The sequence below is a fragment of the Pinus tabuliformis genome, chromosome X (assembly GCF_031772625.1).
Source record: "Pinus tabuliformis cultivar Carrire ecotype Pingquan chromosome X, CPIR1, whole genome shotgun sequence".
Classification (NCBI taxonomy): Eukaryota; Viridiplantae; Streptophyta; class Pinopsida; order Pinales; family Pinaceae; genus Pinus; species Pinus tabuliformis.
In genome coordinates this window covers 1023243544-1023254997 of record NC_142308.1, presented here as the reverse complement: position 1 = coordinate 1023254997, position 11454 = coordinate 1023243544, and the positions used below count along the sequence as shown (strand labels likewise).

General features: G+C 36.2%; 2 pseudogenes; both read left to right on the top strand.

The window, feature by feature from the left end:
• The first annotated feature begins 9577 nt into the window (after positions 1-9577).
• Positions 9578-10349, top strand: LOC149143222 (UTP:RNA uridylyltransferase 1 pseudogene; annotated as a pseudogene).
• A 223-nt stretch (positions 10350-10572) lies between these two features.
• LOC149143221 (putative histone-arginine methyltransferase CARM1 pseudogene) lies at positions 10573-11088 on the top strand (annotated as a pseudogene).
• Positions 11089-11454: the final 366 nt, after the last annotated feature.

The following is an 11454-nucleotide window of genomic DNA, read 5'->3' as shown; positions in this document are numbered from 1 at the left end:
GAGGTACAGATGACATGGATGGCTGAACAGATAGCACAGGAACCTCGAGCACCTTGATTCCTAAGTGCCCATGTGGCTCATTTGGCAAAATGACACGTGGAACCTTGAGATTAACAAAAAGGCTGCGGGATCATCAGATGGCTGCGGAATCAGCAGATGGCTGCGGAATGCCTGTAAATATGTCAAAATCTAAACAAAACAGTCACACATTAGCAAAATTCCTTAATCATGCTTTAAGTCATATAATGTAATGATCTGGGTTGGTTTGCAAGGAAAATGAGGCAAAAGTGAGAGATGAATGAGGGAAAACTGTAAGTAATGGTGGATAATCAAGTGTAAAGTAGAGGCTCTACAGGGATGTTGGGACACGGTCTCCAATCAATACCCCCATATGGAAACGACAATAAGATAAACGCATGGTCATCTTCAATAGCTAGTAGCGCCAGTGCTTGGGTAGAAATCCTACGTGGGTACTCTAGCAAGACCCTCTTGGGAATCATCTGCCCCCACATGCACATTTGTACCTCAGTCATCAGCCTAGGAGGGTGATGGTCATATGTAAGCCTCATCTTTGGAAACCTCTCAAAAAATACAAAATAAAGCTTTGAATTGAAAGGGAAGCTTGTCCTCCCATGTATCATCACAAAACATATATCTAAAGCCATCTAAAACTACCTCAAAAAAAGGTAGACCATCTGATAAATCGTGGCGCATGAATCAAAGAATTGACATAATACAAAAGAGGGAAAATAATGTGCTTCCCATAACTAGTAAAATATGCAATGGTGGCGACTAATAATGAGAGGCACCTAGTCTCCTATGCAGCAAAAGAAGAAATCTATAGTTATCCACCACGCACGTTAAAATGTGTTGGATGGACTGCATGAGGCCTAACATATCTCTAAGAGTACGCAAGTTGACTCTCTGCTGCAATCCCATGGGGGACATCAAGGAATTGGGGAAAATCATCCCCTCTCCTGGATAGGCTTATGATATAATATATGTTCTCCTCAAAGGGCCTATACTATGTCTCAGGACCAACGTGGAAAACCTGCCCCTGGACTCTCTAGTGGCGGATCAGATGCACCAACAAGATAGAGTGCACCTTTAGGAATGTAACCTCCTCATAGTACTTGAAGAGACCTGAATTCCTCAAAAGCACTCGGGTTGCTGCCCTAATAAATCCCTCTCCCTCCCGTGGACTTCCCATGGTCGGATGACATTGTATTGGTTCTCCATTCGCTCTTGATTTTATTGTTGCTCCCTCTATTGGCATCTATATCACATGATTGACATATAAAATACATCATCATCATACATAAAATAACTTTTTTTATTAAATGAAAAATGTATTTATAAATATGGAAACTTAACTTTCAATTAAAAAAAAAATCCCAGGTGCACCCAAAAAATAGTAATGCACCGGTTGCAGTGCACTATAAAAAAAACTACATCGGATACAGTGCACACATACATATGATGTACCGATGTTGGTTCACATATTTAAATTTTCATTGCAGTGTGTCTTGAACTTATACATTATTGCACACATATAACCTTTTGGCACTGGTACAGAACATTCACGTTATCAAACACACCAAGCTATATTTTTTAATATTATTTTTGCGATACATTTGGTAAATATAAATGCATCAGGCATAACCTAAAAATGTATGCATCGACATACAATTTATATTTTTTCCTGGTGCATTTTCATTTATGAAATGCACTGCAAAAATAATAGTGCATTAGGTTCACGCACCGAATGGCGATCAACCTTGTAAATTTACAAGGTGCACTGTTATCAGAGTGAGCCAAAACTATCGAGCACACCGCACAGGATTTTTTTTTCAATGATTTTTTGAGCTAATTTGCAATTTTAGTAAGCTAAAAAATTAAATTAGAGAGAAACAAAGACATTACCTGGACATTAGCTCGTTGGGGAGGCATTGTTGACATGTAATTGAGAAAAACAAATTTCACCACGTTTTGAGAAAATAAAAAAGGCATGTAGTGAGCACGGTATGGAATGATGGTGAGTAAGAGAAGCATTGACGTCAAGGCACTTGCATGAGGCAAGAGTAGCATCGGTGCTTCAGAGCTCTCCATCACTATAGATGGTAAAAATTAAATTTACAGTCGAGAGGTTTTTTTTTATTTAACCCTCCTCCGGTGTGTTATTATAACCAGACCGGTGTGTTAGATATCCAAGAGCACTATTTTTTCTTTTAATTAAATAACTTATAGCATTGCTTTTTTTAAGACACATAAGGGTGTTCTAATACATGTACCGCATGTTGGCATTATGATACATGTGTTATCCTTGATGGCAACTCACTTATAACAGAATTCACAGGTCAGCTCAAAAGTGACAGAATGAATACAACAGTATGCATGACAATTCAGAGGAATCAGTTCAGAAGAATGATGAAATTGGAAGTTCAAGGACTCTACACGGGTTCTGTTAAGCCAAGTTGCATATGCACGCGAGTTCACTAAAGAAAAGTAGCGTATGGTTTTTGTACCATGGTATTCTACATACCAGGGGTCCTTACCATGGTATTTTCCCATAGTAATGAGCGCGACAAAGAATATTGATCCTGACAAAGATTACCACCGGCACTAATGTTGTTTTGACCCATGGTATTGGATGAAGGCTAAACTATATAAATAAGTGAAGACCAAAGGTCTAAGTGTGCAAGAGAAAGATTTTTTTATGAATACTTCAATCTGAAGTATATTTGCATTGTAAGGGCCATAATAATCACGTTGATCTGAAAAAATTATGCACCGATGGATATAATGATGGATCAGGATCATGAGACCTGAAATGACTGTTCATTGTATGATCTATTCAAGGATTGATTGGATCTAAGTATTGACACATGTTTTTATCTTTGATTATTATGAGCTGGGTCTTTTTGAAGCTCTGAAGACCTGCACAATTTTAGGCCAAAATTTGCAAATCTATACGCGGGTTGGTTTCAGGAAAAGCATGTATACACACGGGTTCACTTTTGCAAAGTCGCATATATAAAGTAAGGAGATTTATGTTCATAAATGACTGATCAACATTATCAGTGTTGATGTTTCTCTGTTGCCTATCAATGATGTCCTCATGTTGACCCGGGTTGAGTGATAATGTCTGAAGTAGATCTGATTGAATGATGAAGTTGAATTTGGGTATTAATTGATTGATGAATGTTAATGTTACTAGATGATTATGTTTGAAGATCAGAGACAGTCTTGTGATTGGTTTAGAGTGTTGCAGTAGATTTGAGTGTGATTCAGTGTTCCTTTCAGAAATTGCAGTGGTCAAATTTTCAGTTTTTAGTATATTAATATCTCTACGTGGGTTTCTCTCTAGAAAAGCACGTATGCATGCAGGTTGCCTTAAGTGAAGTAGCATATACATTTTGGCAAATGAATGATCATGGTTGTAGTTGATTCTGTGTGTTAATGCAACATTCTAAGTTCAGTTCTGTGTATTAGTTACAGTGATCTGACTGCTCCAGTTGATTGGCTAAGTTTTGATTATGTATCAGTTTTTTGGGTTTCAGCGATTGATTGTGTCAAATATTGATGATTATTTTACAGTGATGATTGAGCATAAGTGTTGATATTGGATCTAGTCTTAAACTTTGATGAAACGTGGTCCATGGATGTTGCTAAGGGTTGGAGCCTTCAATGAGGAAGTCGAAGATTCCTACCAGTAGTAGTTGGCGATCAGATTAGAGGGTTGGAGCTCCCTTCCAGTAGTAGCCGGAAAACGAGTGAAGGTTGTAGCCTTCAACAGGTGGGTTCCTACACACTAGTATGAGTCTGCACTAGTACAAGAATGTAAGCAGTTTTTTATAGTAATACTTAGTTTTGAAGACTGAGACGACAACAACGGTGGTTTTCTCCCACATTGGATTTCCACCTTAAATCCTAGTGTTCATGTGTGTTTTATGTGTGATGCTTTATTATGTTCTTACTGCACCTATTTACTTTTTATAAAATGCCTAATAAATCTCTTACATTCTGGTTCAAAGTTTAATAGATAAAGAATTAGCTATTTTACAAAGTTTACTTGGCATATGCTAGTTTATGTTACGACAGTCAAGTATATACCCTAGTTGGGTTTAGTAAAGTCACGTATACATTTCAGAAAGGAAAAATTATTGTTATTTTTTAAAATATTGATTCACCTCCCCTCTCAGTATTTTTCCCAACACCGCACTAGTGAATTTTTGGACTATAGCACCAAATTTTCTTAAATTAAAAACCACCTAGCGGTGCTCTTTAGAATATGCATTGGGGCATTTTAATACATGAACAACACCAGTGCTTCATTAGAATACAACACCGCATTCTTTTTTTAAATTAAAAACTATAGCAATGCTCCTTCTAGGTATGCACTGGGGCCTTTTACTACAAGAAGGGCACCAGTGCTACGAGTGTATATAGCACCAACAATTTTTAAAAGTTAATGTTTTTCTAGTGCTATTGATTATTCAAGCACTGGTGTGTTTTGTTATTTAATGCACTGTGTTTTTTTATCTTATAAAAATAAATATGTCACGGTGCACCATGTTCTATTTGGCACTAGTGCTTATATGGATAGTAAAGCACTAGTGTATTTGTATATTGTAGATGCAATGTAAAAAAATATCCTCTAAAACATTCGTCTGCCCCCCTCTGCCAGTGACTTCCGCCATAAACAAATTTTTAGGCTATTTTTATAGGGGCTTATGCACAAACCTCCGCTAGAAGGCATTTCCTTTGTAGTGTTATAGCTCATTTGAAAGATTAGCCTAAGACAACTTGAGCCCTTTCTCAATGAGGCATTAAAATTGCAACCATTTTTTTATCTATGGTTTAGAAAATCATCACCGGTGTAAACAAAATCATAAAAAAGACCCAAAAAAAAAAGCATAATACAAATTTTTAATTTTTTTATAAAAAACAAAAGTTTTAACTTTTTCCAAAGAAAATTATAAATAAATATTAAAAACAACACCTTTTCCAAAAAATAAAAAACAAATTTAAAAAAATAGAAGGAAAAAAAATAAGATACATTAAATTCATAATAATAAGAAGAAGAAGAAATTATAATTAAAAAGTTATATTAAATAAATTAAAATTAGAACATATATTAAAAAAAACACAAACACAATGAGAAGAAATTATATATATATATATATATATATATATAGAGATAACAAATTTAAAAAATTAAAAAACAAAAAGAATTAAAATACATTAAATTTATAATAATAAATAATAATTAAAACGTTATATTAAATAAATTTAAATTAGATAATATATTTAAAAAATACAATGAAAAGAAATTTTATATATATATATATATATATTAAAAAATTTGATAAACCAACATTTAAAAAACAAACCAAAAAATAACCTTAAAAAAAATCAAAAATAAAAAACAAAAACAAAAAAATGTTGCATGGGGTGATATTGAGCATCACCTTTGACATCCACCTATTGGATCAGTGTTTTAGGAAATGTTTTGGGATTTGCACAGAGGAGCACCACATGGAAGGATGTCATGCAGTAAGGTCGATTAAGGGTTGGCCCACAAATTGCATAAAAATGGGAAAAGTCGTTAGGATTAGGTTCTAGGGTTTTAGCCCAGGTAATATTTACCACCCATCGTAAAAATAGGTTGTTTGTGAGCTTTGTGCCCAAGTATAGATCTATAAATAGATAGAGTTGTGATGTAAAAGATAGAATTGTGTATATGTGTGTGTGTGTGTGGGCGCGTTTTAATGAGGGATTATAATTCTTTTATTTTGTGTTGTAAAATTTGATCTATTCGGTCGGTAAGCCACAACAGTTGGAATTTAATGAAGACTTCATAGTGATAATAAAATATTTGTTTTAGCTTAATTTCTATGTCTATGCATGATGTGGTAAACTGTTTATTTCTTAGCTTATGGTTTTGTTGAATATAATGGATTTAATGTGAAAAATAGGCGTACACCTAATTTTTCTCTTCTAAATGACTAAGATGTTGAATAAAAACTAATGATGTGTATAATCCTCCTTCGTCATGGTAGGACTATCCAGGTTCCTGCAATCCCTCATAGATGCCTCAAGTGAGACTTCATCTACTCGCAGGTGATGCCGAAACGGTTGATGTTTGAGGGGTTTTGTTGGATAATTCAGTCTAAACCCAGGTCTTCCTTCTGTGTGCCAATAAATGGTTCTATTTTCGGGACCGAGATTTGTGATTGAAGGGGATGCAGAGGTTGACTAAGAAGGAAATATAGTAGTGGGTACAGACGAAGGAACATAATTTTTTTGTGGGATAGACTAGAAGACGGTGAATCAACCCCTGAGGAATGGTTACAAAGGTACATTTTTAAATATTTCCATGAAATTTTCTTTGCTAAGTACTTGATTTCTTTGACCAATTGGTTCCAAAAGCTATCAGAGGAAGTAAAAAATTAGCCCCCTGTGGTACTGCATAGTCAGAATTCTGATCTAATATGAAGAGTAAATTTTATAAGCAACAAGTTCTCACACGCAGTAGATTTATGGCTAATTAGTATATTGGAGGGTTACATTGTTGAATTTGTGATAGAAGGCACTCAATCACATAGTGTATCAGATAGAGATTTTTTCAAAGGAATGCTAGGAAAATTATTGATATCATTATTTAGCTAGATCTATAAATAGATAAAGTCGCGATGTAAAATATAGAATTGTGTATATGTGTGTGTGTGTGTGAGTGTGTTCTAATGAGGAATTATAATTCTTTTATTTTGTGTTGTAACATTTGATCTATTCAGTTGGTGAGCCACACTAGTTGGAATTTAATGAAGACTTCATAGTAATAATAAAATATGTGTTTTAGCTTAATTGCTATGTTTATGCATGATGTGGTAAATTGTTTATTTCTTAGCTTATGGTTTTGTTGAATATAATGGATTTAATGTGAAAATAGTTGTATACCTAATTTTTCTCTTCTGAATGACTAAGGTGTTGAATAAAAAATAATGATGTGTATAATCCTCCTTCATCACGATAAGACTATCCAGATTCCTACAATCCCTCATAGATGCCTCAGGTGAGACTTCATCTACTCGCAGGTGATGTCGAAACAGCTGATGTTTGAGGGGTTTTGTTGGATAATTCACTCTAAACCCATGTCTTCCTTCTATGTGCCAATAAATGGTTCTATTTTTGGGACCGAGATTTGTGATTGAAGGGGATGTGGAGGTTGACTAAGAAGGAAATATAATAGTGGGTACAGACAAAGGAACATAATTTTTTCATGGGATAGACTAGAAGACCGTGAATCAACCCCTGTGAAATGGTTACAAAGGTACATTTTTAAATATTTCCATGAATTTTCTTCCCTAAGTACTTGATTTCTTTGGTCGAATGGTTGAAAATACTATCAGAAGAAGTCAAAAATTAGCCCCTTGTGGTACTGCATAATCGGAATTTTGATCTAATATGAAGAGTAAATCTTATAAGCAACAAGTTCTCACACGCAGTAGATTTATGGCTAACTAGTATATTGGCGGGTTACATTGTTGAATTTGTGATATAAGGCACTCAATCATATAGTGTATCCAATAGGGAATTTTTCAAAGGAATTATTTAGCTGGATACAGATGATATTGTGCTACAAAGGAGTGATTTTGCTCGACTTTGATACCATCAACGACTAAATTTCTTTGTGCGCAATGGGGAGACTATTGGCTGGCCAGTGGATGGCTTGATGGAATCAAGGTGAGGGATATAGTAAAATGAGTAAAATATCAGATGGAATGAAGATGCCAAGGCATCAGAGAGATAGAAGCACAGAGCTACAACGAGAGTTAGAGCACGTACATTAGCAAGGGAAGAAAGCACAATGGAAGAAGTTAGAAAACTATTGCACAGTGGAGTGATATTTCAACGCAATAGTGAAGTAAGAGAGAGATCTGTTTCAGAGCCTATGACAGGAAGAACAAAAATGAGAAAGATCAAAGAAGGAACAAGAAGGAAACATAGTAGAAAATATTAGGAATTTGGTGATTGGGAAGAAGATACCAGTGTTGATCATCTACTCGATGGAGTGTCACGCCTAGAGGATAATGAAAGATTACATAGTGAAAAAGGAAAGTATAAGTAAGAAACCCTCAGCTCAACTTAGAATGAGAAGAATTAGTGTCTCCAAGTGACCATACTCAGGCCATACCTACATGTGTCCCCAAGCCAAGAAGTAAGATCACCCATTAATTTTTTGCAACTAGTTTCAGTTAGTGAAGAGAGTAAGGATATAGTAAAGGTAGTCAAGATAGTTGAAGTAGTAAGACAGGACCCAATGGTACCATTGGATCAGTCAAAAGTATCACAAAGCATAATTACACAAGCATCATGATAGATATTGATTCAACTATGTGAATGTCAATCTTTCATGGCTCTAGGTCAGAAGATCCGAAGCAACATTTTCTTATTTGTAGAGAAGTATGGATTGTCAAGTAGTTCCAGGACGAACCAATGAAAGTTTTGAAATTGGATACCACATTTATTGACCATGTGCTAACATGTTAGATGAAATATAAGGCTACTGCACCAGGAGGACAAGGTAGATCATTAGGAGAAATCAGGCAGGGATTGCTAAAGAGTTCCAAAAACCAAAATCAAAATCCCAATGTATCACAAAGATTAAGGAGATTAAACAACATGTTGGAGAGATAGTATCGCATTTTGATTAGAGGTTTAAAGTTTTGTTGGATCGGTTATCAATTACAATTCTAAATGTGAAACATAGTGAATGGTTTATTATAGGACTATTGCCACATATACACATCCCATCAACCTAGAAGAAGTTTGTTAATTCGCAGTCTGAGACTTTGGAAACTGTAATGAATTTGGAAGCATCTCTTGCCAATAGTGAAAACACCATAGGGATGGTGTAGGTATAATCACAATTATGAACCTTAACAATACAATTGGCAGACCTAGAAAAAGGTAAGAAAAAGTGCAAATAATTTTGGTGTACTATATGCAAGAAGGAAGGCCATCATAGGTGTTATCACTCAAGAAAAAGTTTTAAATTTTTCACATCAGTTCGATTGTTTTTCAAAGGCACATAAATCCTTTCTATCAGTTTCGCAGCGCAGCATGTTTTAAGTGATTTCGTAGCGCATAATTCATGTTTTGCACTGGCTGCGCTACGAAATGGGGAATTCATGCTGATCCATAGCACATCTCACACCAGCTGTCATATTTTCTGCAAGAATTTTACGGGAATAGCATGTGTAAGGTCTTACATGTCAGTCTTGACACGTGCAGGCTCTGTTGGCATCAAAGGGGCTTTTGCAAAGGACTATTTCGCGGAGTTACAGGTATTGTAACAAAGCCACTTGAAGGTGCCAGATCATCTGGTGTGGAGGGTTTTGTTCAAGGTGTTGGCAAAGGTATAATTGGAGTTCTTGATCTTCTGTCGAAAACTACAGAAGGTGCAAATGCAATAAGGATGAAAATCACTGCAACGATAACCTCTGAGGAACAACTACTTCGTTACAGGCTTCCTCGGGAAATTAATGGAGGCCATGCTCTCCGACCTAATAATATCCTGGCGGTCGTAAATACAAAGCTTCTCTATGATTATGCACAAATAGATGTCCGTTTACAGCAACTTGCATTCATGGTAAAGCATTGGGCAAAAGGTCGGCAGATCAATGAGACATATCAGGGCACTCTATCTAGCTATGCGTATGTGCTTATGTGCATACACGTTCTACAACAGCGCAGACCCCCGATTCTTCCTTGCTTACAGGAAATGGAAGCAACATACCAAGTTGTGATCGGTGAGATTGAATGTGCTTACTACGATCAAGTTGAGAAACTGAAAAACTATGGTGCTGGAAACAAGGAAACCCTTGGTCAATTGCTATCAGTTTTCTTTCACTACTGGGCTTTTCGTCATGATTATGCCAATTCTGTGATATCAGTACGCACTGGAGGGTTTCTTAGTAAGAATGAAAAGGATTGGACGAGGTGTATTGGAAATGAGCGACATCTTATTTGCATAGAAGACCCCTTCGAGATTTCTCATGATTTGGGCCGTGTTGTTGACAAGCACAGTATACGTGTGCTCAAAGAGGAATTTCATCGTGCTGCAGAAATCATGCAGGATGATCCTGATCCTTCTATCACATTATTCATGCCATATGTGCGGGGTTGATAAAATGCAGATGTTGATATTACAGATTCTCATCAAGTTAATAATTCAAGTGGCTCAACTGTAAGGTTTTGGACTGATGTAGTTCATTTTCTTGGGAGAGAAAATATGCAAGCATTTACAGTGGAATTCTTGGTTATTAAGTGCATAGTGTCAGATTGATCTGAATTTGGTGCGGGTATATTATCTTTCGGTCAGCATATACCAGTGATCAAGGGGAAAAATTGAAGAGGTTGATTTTGCCAGAGAAAGCAGATATTCTAATATCAGAGCCCAAGGGAACATTATTACTCAATGAAAGAATGCTAGAAACATATGTGATTGCGAGGGACAGGTTCCTTGGTCCTACTGGAAAAATGTTTCCCACTATAGGCAGGATACATATGGCTCCTTTTAGTGATGAGTATCTATATGTTGAAATTGCAAATAAGGCTCTGTTTTGGCAACAACAAAATTACTATGATGTTGACTTGACACCATTGCATGGTTCTGCGTTTCAGGGCTATTTCTCCCAGCCTGTTGCAGATGATCTTGACCCAAGATTGCTTGTGGCCCCTCCTATCTCTCACACAATTGACTTTACAAAGGTCAAGGAAGAAGAGTGGTATGAAATTGATATTCCCTTGAACTTTACTGCATCTGCGGGCACTCGAGTTCATAACCTAGCATGTTGGTTTGATGTTTTATTCAATGGAAGTGTTGTACAACGATGGCTGACTACTGCACCTGAAGCCCCAATTGATCACTTCATGATCCTTCCAACTACAGATTCTTCTGGAGTCAATACATGCACAGTTCTACAGTTATTGATTGCTCACAAAAGACTAATATTCTGCCCAAACGATTCTGATACTGATCTTATTTGCTGTCTTTGTGTGAACTTGATTTCATTACTTTAATCTCAGTATATGTTTTCTCATTTGAGAATATGCGGAATGTGAAGTTCAAAGATCTCAAGGATAAATCCAAGGGTATGGTATCAACAATCAGGACATGTCAGATATGGTGTTTAAGGATTATTGCTTCAAAACTAGAGAACTGAGGCTCTTGTTGAGAAGTCTCAGATAATCCAGCTCCAAGTATTGTGACAGAGATTGGTGCAGTACATGAAGAATATCCATGCACCTGTACTAAGCATACCAGCAGTGAAAGTTACAGTCCTATTGGTGTTCAGGAGTTTTGCAATCAAGTGGCAGAGCAGTTAAAATCTCAGAGGAAATTGAAATTATTTAAAAACAGTTTCGCAGTTTCGCAGCGCGCTACGA